The sequence below is a fragment of the Alligator sinensis genome, unplaced genomic scaffold, assembly GCF_000455745.1.
Source record: "Alligator sinensis unplaced genomic scaffold, ASM45574v1 scaffold771_1, whole genome shotgun sequence".
Lineage (NCBI taxonomy): Eukaryota > Metazoa > Chordata > Crocodylia > Alligatoridae > Alligator > Alligator sinensis.
This window is the reverse complement of record NW_005842911.1, coordinates 490,031-503,442: the sequence shown is the minus strand read 5'-3', so window position 1 is coordinate 503,442 and position 13,412 is coordinate 490,031. Positions and strand designations below refer to the sequence as shown.

General features: G+C 47.0%; 2 long non-coding RNA genes across 2 annotated transcripts; both read left to right on the top strand.

Annotated features, from left to right (window-relative positions):
• The first annotated feature begins 924 nt into the window (after nt 1–924).
• LOC106722957 lies at nt 925–2,214 on the top strand. Its single transcript, XR_001358962.1, has 2 exons — nt 925–1,004; nt 1,319–2,214. It is a non-coding gene; the product is annotated as an uncharacterized LOC106722957 (long non-coding RNA).
• Nucleotides 2,215–10,236: 8,022 nt separating this feature from the next.
• On the top strand, nt 10,237–12,243 carry LOC106722956. Its single transcript, XR_001358961.1, has 2 exons — nt 10,237–10,327; nt 11,246–12,243. It is a non-coding gene; the product is annotated as an uncharacterized LOC106722956 (long non-coding RNA).
• Nucleotides 12,244–13,412: the final 1,169 nt, after the last annotated feature.

Below are 13,412 nucleotides of genomic sequence, written 5' to 3'. Positions count from 1 at the left end.
GTATATTAATCCTTCCTGCCTTCTTTTCTCTGTTTAACTACTTTTCAGCTCTTCTAGACTGGGCTTCTCTTAGGTCACTTTGTGCAATGTGCTACGGTCTGAGGCCAAAATCTTGTCCGCACCTGGGACTAGTGGCATTCATGTGATAAATAATAAGTCTAACACAACTGGAAATCCCTGGTCTCTAACTGTAGCCTTTCCCCTGCCTCATGCAGTTGCCTTGGGCGAGCCCATTCATTCCAGAGAATCTCTGATGCCCTGCATTACTGTACATGGATCATCATTTTCTTTGTCATTTGTGCGTGATGAGCTTGAACGGCTGCAAGATGGTAGTTGGGCAAAGCAGTCCTGTGAATGCAAATGATGCTTCCAGTGCATATGATGCTTCCACTGCAATCCTATGAACCATCAAAAATCAACATCAGTTTTTTCAGGAAAAAAATAGGGTCAGACCTTAACAGATTCCCATCACAGAGCCCCCATTGGGACCAGAGTAAGTTATCAATATCAACCTGTCAAAGCATTAGAAAGCAAGGAAGGTGGCCAGTCCAACATCAAAGGGTGTTTCAAAGGTATCTGTTTGCACAAAATTCCCAGGGGGATCTCAAAAGACATAATTATATTTCCCAAGAGGCTATGAAACATTTTGTGTAGGAAGTCTTTCCCACTTGCCAAACATGGTCATTCTGGGAAGGCACGGGAATGATACCAGGAAGGAATGTAGCTCGGAAAGCTTCAAGATGAAAAGATGCCAAAAAGCAGAATATGCATATCAGACTATTAGACTGGGAATGAATCATTGCAGACCATGCACAAAACAATTGCAGTAATAAGAGGAGTTACCCTCTTATTTGAAAAAAACAGTTTGTTAGGTAATTGCCAGAAAAGTCACGGAAGTTTCGGTCTTATCCTCCCTCCCATTGTCAGGACACACTATAAAAGCAGTGGCATCGCACAGCTCTCTAACCACTGCAGCAGCAGCATCCTCTTGGTGACTGAAGTGGGTAAGTGTCATTCAGCTCCATTGAGTTATAACCCAGGCAATCTCTCTAGTGGTGGTTGTAGCTCAGGACTGAATGCTGCATTGATTTGCTGTGTTTTTGGAAATGGAGGGTGGGAGCCTTGTGCCTGTGCTGGGCTTCCTATGGTTGATGGCACGTAGTGGTGGAAGCAGATTTTACAATCATAAGAGTAGGTTTGCAAAGCTATATCCAAACGGGGGATGGGTCTATATATGACTCCCATGATCATAATCCCTACTTGGTGAAGTCCCTGTGCCTTGAGCCTCCTGGTTACCCTGCTGCTTGTTTTGTTCCAGGTTTATCTCCATTGCAGAAGGATGTCACAGTCACTCAGCTCCCGGTGCCTTCCGCCTTGTGATGTGACATGCCCCAGACCATGCGCCGATGCCTGGAACTGGCCATGTGTTACATCTTGCGGTGACTCGAGGGCAGTGGTCTACCCACCTCCAGTTGTTGTGAACTTCCCAGGACCGATCCTTGCCTCCTGCCCTCAGGAGAGCATTGTGGGCACCGTTTTGCCACAGCAATCTGGTGACATAGGCCCATTCCCCTATGGGTCTAGTTCTGCCTATGGGTCTGGTTCTAGCTATGGGTTTGGTGGTGGCTATGGGTCTGGTTCTGGCTATGGGTCTGGTTCTAGGTATGGGTTTGGTTCTGGCTATGGGTTTGGTTCTGGCTATGGGTCTGGCAGTTGCTATGGGTCTGTGTCATCCCGAAGGTACCATAAGTTCAGCTCTGGAAGTTGTGGACCATGCTAAGCCCAGCAAGAACGTTTGCAGAACAAGGAAACCTCAGGCAATGAAAAGCAAGATACAGCACCACAGCTGGGCTGGTGGAGCTCGCTCTCAGACTTGCCCACAACCTTTCTATGTTATGCTTCATCTTCCAGTAATATCTATTTCCTCTAAAGAGTCTTAAACCAGCGTGGCCTTAAACCTCAGCTTGCATTGTTCTTTGCCCTATTTGATGCTGGCCAGAGTGAGACAAGGATAGTCACCTGGTAGGAACAGGACTTGATTGTCAAGCTCCAGTCATACAACCATGAAAGAAGACCATCTTTTGCAAACCCCATCACAATGGACTGTAACTTGGACTGAAACCCTGGCGACCCCTTCTTTGTACTCCTCCTCATTTCATTCTGCAAATGTGTGTTCCATTTTTCCTATGCAATAAAAAACCCTGTTGCAATATAGCCTTGGCCTCCTCCCTTCCTTTTTCCCAAACCAGCCTGGGAAATACTGAGTTTGCTGCACTGTTCCTCTGCTTAGGAGCTCTTTAATACCCATAGGCACAGGAGAATGAATGGGTCCCTTATATGGTCACTAGTGTGGAAGGCCTCTGACTGTGGTTCCTTTCCTAGGAAGGGGCTGTCGGCAAGAGCCAAATCAGTTCATCAGGAGCCAATCCAGAGACAGCTTCAGGGTTTTGCCTTGGTCATTTCAAAATCTTACTTTATGATGTTGAGTTATAAGACTTCTCTCGAAAAAAAAAGCAGATTGTTTGCTGGGCGGTGGGTGCCAGCTATGTCCAGCAGCATGAGGCTTCCCTACTGAATTACTGCATAGGGCACTCCTCTAATCACAGCAAAATTCCTCACTCTTGCAGATGCATCGAAATTAGAGGCTGCACAATGTGTGCTCAGTGCAGGGAAATAGCAAGGGCAGGTTGCAGAAGTAAGTGTGAAGTGAGAGAGACTAAATGCTGAGATGACATTGTGAAAGTGCAAATGAAAGATGCTGGGGCCAAAAGAGCTACCCGGGAGTGACACGAGTGTAACCAGGGCAAGAACTGAGGGGCTTGTCCTGAGGCAGGGCAAAGCCAAGGCTTGACACTGCCTGGTCTAACCACCTAAGACATAATTCTCTCAATTGACTATTTGTACGAAGGGGGTTCATTTGGGCTCCCCAACTGAGACCCTTGCTAGGGCTGTGTTTTTCAGAGAGCAGGTATTCAGGCCTCTGTTTTGCTAGGCCCTAGGAAGATGCCTCCGATGGGTCTCCAGCAGTTGAGGAACCCAAAATCAGCATCCAATGGTTAGGATCTAGGCCTTTTAGATGGAGACATGATACAGCCTCTGGCTGAACCAGTACGTGCTCTTCATAGGAAGACTCAGCTGAGGCAGCAGCCTCCTTCATCTCACACTGCCCTTCAGGAGGTGGTAGGACGGTGCTAGGCTGGGTTTACTGGTGGTTGCTGGTTTGCCTGGACAGGTGCCATGGCTTTCATGCCCCTCCCAAGCAACCACAGCGTTGCTTGGTCTCTGGGTGTGCTAAAGACTAGTCATTGACATGAAGACCTATGCAACTGGCTTGGAGTTAGCTGAATCACCAACTAATTTTAAAGATGTTGGCACTTGTTTGCTCAAATTTCAACTGGTAAGTTAAGGAAATCTTAAGGCACAAATGATCCAAATTTCAAAGTACATTATTTTCACTGCCCACCAGAAGGAAAATGAGAAATCCCAAGGCCCTGATAGAACTGAAATGTCCCTGGGAAATATTATATGATATTATATGGAGCGGGTTACCCAGAGAGTTTGTGGAGTCTCCATCCTTGGAGGTTTTTAGTTCCCAGCTTGACAAACCCTTGGCTGGGTTGATCTAGTTGGGGCTGCTCCTGCTTTGAGCAGAGGGTTGGACTACGTGCGACCTCCTGAGGCCCCTTCCAACCCTCATTTTTATAATTCTATGTTTCTATATTTATTAGTTCAATTTGGGATGGAAGGAATGGCATAGAGCATCCGATGCATCTCTTAGTGTGAGGGTCTGACAGTATGATATGGACTATTATAAAGCAGCCGAATGACTGTTCAACAATCAGAACAGTCACTTCTGCAGAATACTTTGCTTACTAGTAAGGAGCACTTACCCTTCAGGTAAGAAAGTGCCCATGATTCAGACTTCTTCTAATAACTTCTCTTGTTTGAGTCTCCCCATAATTCTGAGTTGACTCAGAACAGAAATATTGCTTATGTAATAATTTAATATCTCTGGCTGTGCTAATGACTCCTCATTGACATGAAGGGGCTGTGCTACTGGGTGGGAGGTAGCTGAATAAATACCCCCTAAAGCTCCTTACCCTCCTCCTTTGGCTCATCTAAGGGAACAGGAAAGTGCTATTTTCTCTCTCCTTTCTTCAACAAGGAAGGAAGGTGGGGAAACACAAGCAGAATCTGAATAGACTTCAGTGCAGGTGACTGAAGACAGTCATGGAAGATAATCATCCTTGATTGCAAAGGGTAGCTGATGATGACTGTCCATGTGTTTATCCAGCATCTCGTGCATCCATTGCAATCTGGGATATTCTCCATGCTGCCCAGTCAAGCTTCTTGCCCTACCTTAGCTAGCTTCTTTTGCTCTAAATTACAGTATATAAGCTCCATGCAGGCTTTAGGCAGCAGTGTAGACATGCCCTTGGACTTAATAATTGGAGCAGAACTCAAAAGCTATGTTTCAAAAGCTGGAAGTTTCATGAAACAAAAAGTATATTATAATTATGTTTGAGCCCCAAGCAAACAACATTGAGTGTGGAAGTGTTCTCAAGTTCCTAGTCTTTTCTTCCCTGTTAATGACCAACAAGAAACTATGAGCAGCAAATAATTGAAAGGAATACAGTATATTTGTTTCTACATATTTTACCCTGTACATGTTTTATGGTGAGAAGATGATGTAGCTGCAGCTGACTATGAAGAGCAATTAGTATTCACTACCATGTATAAATAAATATGTGTAATGAGGGTTAAATTACTCCCTGTACATGAGGTCTCCAGTATGCTACTGTCCACTGAACAGGTCTGCTACTTCCTTCATTTTAAGTCTTCTGGGACCAAATAGTTCACAGAGCCAGCTGTGGTCCAATGCATAGGCATGAATTTCATACCAAGCATCCTGTAGCTTAAGAATGGAGGCACACAGGAAATCAGCAGGCCAACATTATGGTGCAGCACAATATTAATGCGAATGAGAAGAGCAGTACACACTCACAGACAAAAATAGGGAGGGGTATAGAGAAGGTATTTGTAGGACTACAACCATTCATCAGCTGCAAGGTGATATATGTTCCACATGATGTTGTCCTCTTGCTCTTGCAGCTTAGGAGTTTGACACTCAAGTTCTGTTCTTAACCATTGGTAGCTACTTGCTTTGCCCTGGCCAGCACCAAACATGGCCAAGCAGCATGGGGACAGAGCTGGAAACCCAACCACTGTGTAATGAATCTCAGGGAAAATGGATCAAGAGAAAGAGAGGTGAGCCCGTGTTTCAAAAGTCCTGAGTGCTCTCAGCTCCCTCGGACCTCACGGGGAGTTGCGGGAGCTCAGCACTTCAGAAACCCATTGTACAGAAGTGACCCATAAATCAAAGTGACCCATAAATCATGATCTTGCTTTGCAGTTCCTGGTTGTTCCTTATTCTGTGCACATCTCTGGGGTGAGTGGGCTTCAGAGGTTAGCAGAGTTCACACTGAGACCCTCCAGAAGAGCCCATTGTGGACCAGCTGGAAGTGTAAGACCGTCTGTATCAATATGAGACACCAGAACTGCCACCACCATAGGAGATGCAACCATTGAAGGAGCCCCCCAACCCAAATGAGCTGCTGTATGAGTGCCCGATTCCAGACCATCAGTGAGGGAGCAGGACTGGGAGAGGTCTTCCTAACACCTGGCCTGTTATCTAGTGGTTAAAACCCTGTGCTGAGACCTGAGAGACAGATCCAAACCCTGTCTGGGGTGGGGGGCAAAGGAAGACCAAAGGAGAAACTGCATTTCAATAGGGCCAAGAAAAAATGTAGTTAACAAGGATGAAATCTCCTTCTCTCTCTTCCGGACCAGATGTGAGTCAAGGCTTGCATTGCCAAGGGGATGATGCTCAGGATAAATGGAAGCAGGTGAAGGATGCTACTCCTGTGTGTAAAGGCATGTAGGAGAAATGACACTCAAAGGCCGATGCTGTGATGCAACAGAACTTTAATGCAACAAGATGCTGAGTATACATTTGCAAAACAAGACAATGCAAAGGAGAAAGCTGCTTTCCAGGACTCCGTGAATGGTCACATCCAATCACCTGTTCTACAGAACTGCACTTGGCACAAGACATTTAACTTTCTTTGCTGCATCATCAAGCCCCAGTCTCAAACAAGTCAAGTTGTTTGTTTTTCCAAAGCCGACGGCCAGCAGCAGAAAGTACCTTGCAATTACATGCTATAAATAGGTAGCACCTAAGAACAATCCAGAATAAGTAAAGGTGAAGTACACATGGAAAACACGGAGATGGGCCAGATTTTCAGACACGCTGAGCAATTGTGACTTTTTCGGTCATCCATGGGAGTTGTGGGTGCTCAGCAAGTCTGAGAGCCAGCCCCGCCAGCTCAGCTGTGATGCCGTATCTTGCTTTTCATTGCCTGGGAGTTCCTTGTGCTGGGTTTAGCATGGCCCGCAGCTTACAGAGCTGTACCGACGGCGCCTTCGGGATGACACTGACCCATAGCAACTACCAGACCTATAGCCACCACCAAACCCATAGCCAGAACCCAACCCACAGTCAAAACCAGACCCATACCCAGAACCAGACCCATATCCAGAACCAACCCCATAGCTACCACCAGACCCATATCCAGAACCAATCTCAAAGCCACCACCAGACCCATAGCTAGAACCAGACCCATAGCCACCACCAAACCCATAGCTAGAACCAGACCCATAGCCACCACCAGACCCATAGGGGAATGGGCCTATGCCACCAGTTGACTTTGGCAACACAGTGCCCACAATGCTCTCCTGAGGGCAGGAGACGAGGATCGGCCCTGGGAAGTTCACAACAACTGGAGGTGGGTAGACCACTGCCCTCGAGTCACCGCAAGATGTAACACATGGCCAGTTCCAGGCATTGACACATGGTCTGGGGCATGTCACATCACAAGGCGGAAGGCACCGGGAGCTGAGTGACTGTGACATCCTTCTGCAATGGAGATAAACCTGGAACAAAGCAAGCAACAGTGTTACCAGGAGGCTCAAGGCACAGGGACTTCACCAAGTAGAGATTATGGTCATGGGAGTCATACATAGACCCATCCCCCGTTTGGATATAGCTTTGCAAACCTACTCTTATGCTTTGAAAATCTGCTTCCACCACTACCTGCGATTAACCACAGGAAGCCCAGCATGGAAACAAGGCCCCCACCCTCGATATCCAAAAACACAGCAAATCAATGCAGCATTCAGTCCTAAGCTAAAACCACCACTAGAGAGATTGCCTGGGTTATAACTCAATGGAGCTGAATGACACTTACCCACTTCAGTCACCAAGAGGATGCTGCTGCTGCAGTGGTTAGAGAGCTGTGCGATGCCACTGCTTTTATAGTGTGTCCTGACAATGGGAGGGAGGATAAGACCGAGACTTCCGTGACTTTTTTGGCAATTACCTAACAAACTGTTTCTCAAATAAGAGGGTAACTCCTCTTATTACTGCAATTGTTTTGTGCATGGTCTGCAATGATTCATTCCCAGTCTGATAGTCTGATATGCATATTTTGCTTTGTAGCATCTTTTCATCTTGAAGCTTTCCAAGCTACATTCCTTCCTGATATAATTCCTGTGCCTTCCCTAAATGATCATGTTTGGCAAGTGGGAAAGACTTCCTACACAAAATGTTTCATAGCCTCTTGGGAAATATAATTACTTCTCTAAAGATGCCCCCTGGTGATTTAGGGAAGTCAAATCAGATAGCTTTGAAATACCCTTTCATGTTGGACGAGGGACCTTCCTTACTTTCTAAATGCATTGACAGGTACCCTGACCAGGACTGGTCCCACTGCGGTTTCTGTGATGCAAACCTGCTGAGCTCTGACCCTATTTTTTTCCTGAAAAAAAACGCATGTTGATTTTTGATGCTTCACAGGACTGCACTGGCAGCATCATATGCACTGGAAGTATCATTTGCATGCACAGGACTGCTTTGCACATCTACCATCTTGCAGCCATTCATTCTCATAATGACAGAAAATGATCATCTGTGAAGGGGATCACAGATTCTCTGAAATGAATGGACTTGCCCAAGGCAACTGCAGGAGACAGAAGAAAGGGTGAGACTACAGCCCAGGGATTTCCAGTTGTTATTAGACTGATTATTTATCATTTGAATTCCACTACTCCCAGCTGCGGACAAGATTTGGGCCCCCGCCCGGCGACCATTGCACAGAGTGACCGAAAGCGAAGCCCAGTCCAGAAGAGCTGAACACAGAGCTAGGCAGAGAAAAGAAGGAAGGAAGGATTAATATATTAATTTCACAGGTGGAAGGATGGCACATGGAGACATCAAAGGCATTAAACTAGCGTCACTTAGTGCTGACTTTGAAAATACGGCCTTTCTTCCCATATGAAATCTGGGGGGAAATGCAGAGGTCTGTGTCCTAATGCAGTGCCTTAAGCACAGCGTCATTAATTTCCTGTGAGGTCCCTGTCCCTTTCTCCATTAATGATACAGCAATGAATGACTTGCTTTGGTTGTTTTGGAGCTCTCTGTCCTGCTTCTCCCTATGAAGCAACACACAGACCAATTCCAGGCCAAGGGCAATTATACAGTTGCCATAACTGATCTTCATACCCAAACATATGATATGGAAAAATTCCTTCATGGGCATGCACAGTATTTGTCAAAACAACTTAGAAAATGATGGTATCAAAGCAGGCGAGGGCGAGGGCGAGGACAAGGTTAATTATGTTTCTTGTGTTAATAAGGTTTACTCCTTGCTTGCAAAACAGCTTGGGGAAATAGCAGTGTCGGGCACTATGGTATCTAAATCCAATGAATCAGCAACACTTGTTAAAAAAATGCACACACGCTCTTCATGTGTGATAGGAAATCCCTCATCCACTGTCGATCGGCACAATCTGCTTTCATTCAGCAGTCCTGCCACCTTGCACCACGGCAGTGCCCACCGACTCAAAACTACAAGTTGTACATATAGAAGTCATGGATTTGCAGACAAAATCAGACAGCTTTTCCAGAAAGGGCAGTATTCTTCGCATGACATGAAGCAGTGGATGCCTCAGGGCAAAAGTATTAGGACCCTGAAGGCCATTAGAGGGTCAATCACTTAGCGGTGAAGTGCTTGAAAGTCTAATGTAAAGGTGAGCTTCGTCTTGGGGAAGGAGACTGGCCGGCTGGCTACCTATCTATATCTGGGCAAGTTCTCTGCTGGGCCAGGCCAAGGTGGTGACCCTGAAAAGTCACAGGACCTAGCTCACAGGAGGGCTCTGCCTGTGTCCTCCATCTCTTTTGGGTCCGGGTCCAGGCATGTGTCACCTCTGAACCTGGACATTGCTCCTTGTGACCGCACGTGGCCCCGTTGGTGTTGTGCTGGGCTACTGAAAGGGCACTTTGCCCAGGGGAAGATGTCCAGCGAGTCCTAAATGTGATACCACATGTAGGGCAGTGGGGAGGTTGGTCGGGGTCTGTCTGCCTGCCTGTGGGCACAAACTACTCATTGCAGGGTTAAAGGTATCGTGGCATTACTGTGCCTCAGCTGCGCTGTGGGGAATGCCCATTTCACACCTGGGTAAGAGGCATGGGATGCCTGCTAGATGTAAAGCCCCACTTCAGTTCCCCAAAAAGTCTACTTGAAGGCAGACGTGGGGAGTGAGTTGTATGGGGGTCTTGTACTGGGTCTGTATCCGCGATACAATTGTCACCCATCCAGTTCATTTCCCAACAGCCTGGAAAGGTCCCCCAGGACAGAACTTGGATGGGTTCATTCAGACCCTGAATAGGAAAAGCTGAGGAGTGGTGGGGGGAAGGTGGGCTGGAAAGCTCCCTCCCTCCAAAGCAGCACCAAGGTAAGGGCCACAATGCCCCCAGCTAGTGCTAGCCTGGATTAAAAGGCCTGTGCTGGACCCCAGCATGCACCAACTCGTTATTCACCATCTCACTCAGAGCAACCTTTGTCCTGACACGTTTTCAGGAGAGGAGCTGAGTAAACTGAGCCAGGGCTCTTTGCATTTGAATGTGATAAAGTCAGTGGGTTGATACCAGAAGGAAAGTTGGCCACTGAGGCTGGAGTTCAAAAGAACCGGCAAATATACATATCACAGTGTGTAGGACAGGACCTAGATTAATAATTGCAAGCTGTACACAAAATAATTAAGGCAATTAAAGGAGTTATATGTAAAGCAAGTATTTTGCATGAGAATTGAATGGATTTTTTAAATCAAAGGAGTATGACATTCTCCCAGGGAGTGTATAAAAGGTCTTACCACAGGGGCTGTCATACCCATACCCACATCAGCTGTCTTCTTCCTCTCTCTGACCCTGGTAAGTCTGATTTGCTTCAACTGCTTTGTAGCACTGGGAAGCTCAAAAGGGATCATTTTTCTTTAGGTCTGAAGCCTGCACCAGTAGTGCGGGATTACTTAGAAGCATGAGCTGGATTAGTTAGCTGCAGGCATACATCTTTCCATATGAGATGTATTATGTTTAATTGCTGGCATTCACCAATGCAGGTCTGCAATTTTCATTGCCAACTGCGTATTTTATCAAGCATGTATTGAATGCAAAATGATCAGCAGCAGAGAGCAGAATCTGGGCCTCCTGCCCAGCCAGGGGAATGCCCAGCTCACTAGGCTACAGTATCTTGCTCCTTCTTACCTGCTCCCTTCCCGGCCCCTTGACTCCGGTTACTGGCTGCTGTTCAACACAGCTTCATCAGCGGAGGTGCAGGGAGGTCTCAGCCCTGCCTAGGCAAGGCCTGATGGCTGCAGCATTTGACTAGAAATGGGAGATTTGGATTTAAACCCTCTCTGGAGGATATGGGGTGCCTCGAACCGGAGGGTCCCACATCCTGGGCAAGCACCGTAACTGCTAGGCTTGTGGGCTAAAATTGGATCTAATTCATCTCAGCTCTGTTGGCCCCCTGCACTGTTATATCCCTGGGCCTCAGCTTCCTGTCATCAATAGAGAGATAATAATCAATCTTACCACCAATGCTTTGTTTTTAACTTATTAATTTGCAAGTTCTTGCAAAGTGTGAGCAAGTCAAACAGGGAAAGCTCTTTCCTGGATGGGACCCAAGGATATAGGAAGTTTGGAGGGCATGTGAAGAAGGGAGACATAGGGCATAAGTTGGCTACCAAAGGGTTGTTTGTTAGGAGGCTAAGCGGGTGTGTGTCAATAGGGCTGTGAATTCCCTGTCCTTTGAACCTCCTGATTACCCTGCTGTTTGCTTTGTTGCAGGTTTATCTCTATTGCAGAAGAATGGCTCTCAGCTCCCGGTGCTGCCCATCTGTGATGTGCCCCAAACCATGTGTCGATGCTTGCAACTGGCCATGTGTTACATCTTGCGGTGACTCAAAGGCAGTGGTCTATGCTCCACCAGTTATCGTGCACTTCCCAGGACCGATCCTTACCTCCTGCCCTCAGGAGAGCATTGTGGGAACCTCCATGCCAACCTCAATACGTGGTGGTGGGGGCCCATACTCTTCTGGGACCTTTGGTTCTGGGTTTTCCTCTGGGTTTGGTTCCGGCTTTAGTTCTGGTTTTGGCTCTGGGTTTGGTGGTGGCTATGGATTGGGTGGCGGCTATGGATTGGGTGGTGGCTATGGAATGAGTGGCGGCTATGGATTGGGTGGTGGCTATGGGTCTGGTGGTTGCTATGGATTTGGAGGTGGCTATAAGTCTGGTAGTTACTATGGGTCTGTGTCATCCCGGCGCCGTCGATTCAGCTCTGTAGGCTGTGGGCCATGCTAAACCCAGCAGCAACATCCACAAAACAAGGAATGCCCAAGTGATGAAAAGCAAGATACAGTATCACAGCTGAGCTGGCGGGGCTGGCTCTCAGGCTTGCTGAGCACCCACAACTCCCATGGACAACAGACAGAGTCATGATTGCTCAGTGTGTCTGAAAATCAGACCCATCTCTATATTTTCCATCTGTGCTTCACCTTTACTTAGTGGATTGTTTTTTGGTGCTACATATTTTTAGTATATGCTTGCATGGCACTTTGTGCTGCTGGCCATCAGCTTTGGGAAAACCAACAAGTTGACTTGTTCGAGATTGGGGCTTGATGCTGCAGCAAAAGAAGTCGAACGTCTTGTGTGAAGTGCAGTCCCATACAACAGATGATTGGACATGACCAGTCACGGGGTCCTGGAAGCAACTTTCTCCTGTTCATTGCCTTAATCTGCCATTGTATACTCAGCCTCTTGTATTAAAGCTCTGTTGCATCACAGCATCAGCCTTTGAGTGTCATTTCTCCTACATGCCTTTTCACACAGTAGTACCATCCTTCACTTGTTTCCATTTCTCCTGAGCATCATCCCCTTGGCCATGCAGGGCTAAAGTCACATCAGCTCCTGGAGGCAGAGGAGGAGGAGAGCACTTCTTTGCCAAGAGGGGATTTCACCCTTGTTAACCACATTTTTTGGTGGCTGTATTGAAATGCAACTTCTCTTTTGCCCTCTCTCCAGAAAGGGTTTGGATCTGTCTCTCTGAGGTCTCAGCATGGGGTTATTACCACTAGACCACAGGCCAGGTATTAGGAAGACCTCCCTGGCCCTGCTTACACACCAGTGCTCCTTTGAGCCACCGCTCTTTTGTGTCCCTGAGCATAGACTATGATATCCTGTCTATCTCAACATAAACAAAGAAACGTGGGCTTCCCAATAGTTTCCTGGACAGTGCCCACAGTCAGGACACCCACATTGAGGCTCCCTCACCCGAAGTGGGACTTGAAGCTGGAACTCTTTGACAAGGTGCTAACCGAACCCAGCTACTAAACAGCTCCTTCTCCAACCCTTCATTTGAAGCTGAATAATGCTTGCCTTGGCTAAAAGAGATGGAAATCAGGAGGGAAACTTTTGTCAAATTGGGGAGGCCCTGCTTACCTCTCCCATTCTCTGTTGACCAGGGGCCAAGGTCAAAAGTAGTGGGTAAGGAAGTTGGGTGGGAAGGTACAGGGGACAGCTGCATAGTACCCAAATAGATAGTATATGCCTGGGCTGGGAAGCTGAAGAGAGGTAGATTCAACCACCATGACAAGAAAAGGGGTTAGAACCCAGATATAAAGGCTAATGCATAGGGAGACCCCCCACCCCCAGCTAATTCTTGGTAGTCATGGATTTGTAGACTCCCAAAACTTCTGTGATACACATCCCCGGTGATTATACCAACATAGCCACTATATCTGCCCAGCCACTGGGTAGTCTGCTGGGTACACACACACACGTTATACAAACTGTAAATTGAAACCTTGCCTAGATCCAAAAGAGCCAATTGCTTTGCTCTGCTGGCTTTTTATCCCCATCCATGTCTTGATTTATAGGTAAGTGTTGCTGGACCCTCACCTCTCCTGGGAAGGGAATTGCTGCTCAGTAGCATTAATATGAGTGTAATTATGGAAAA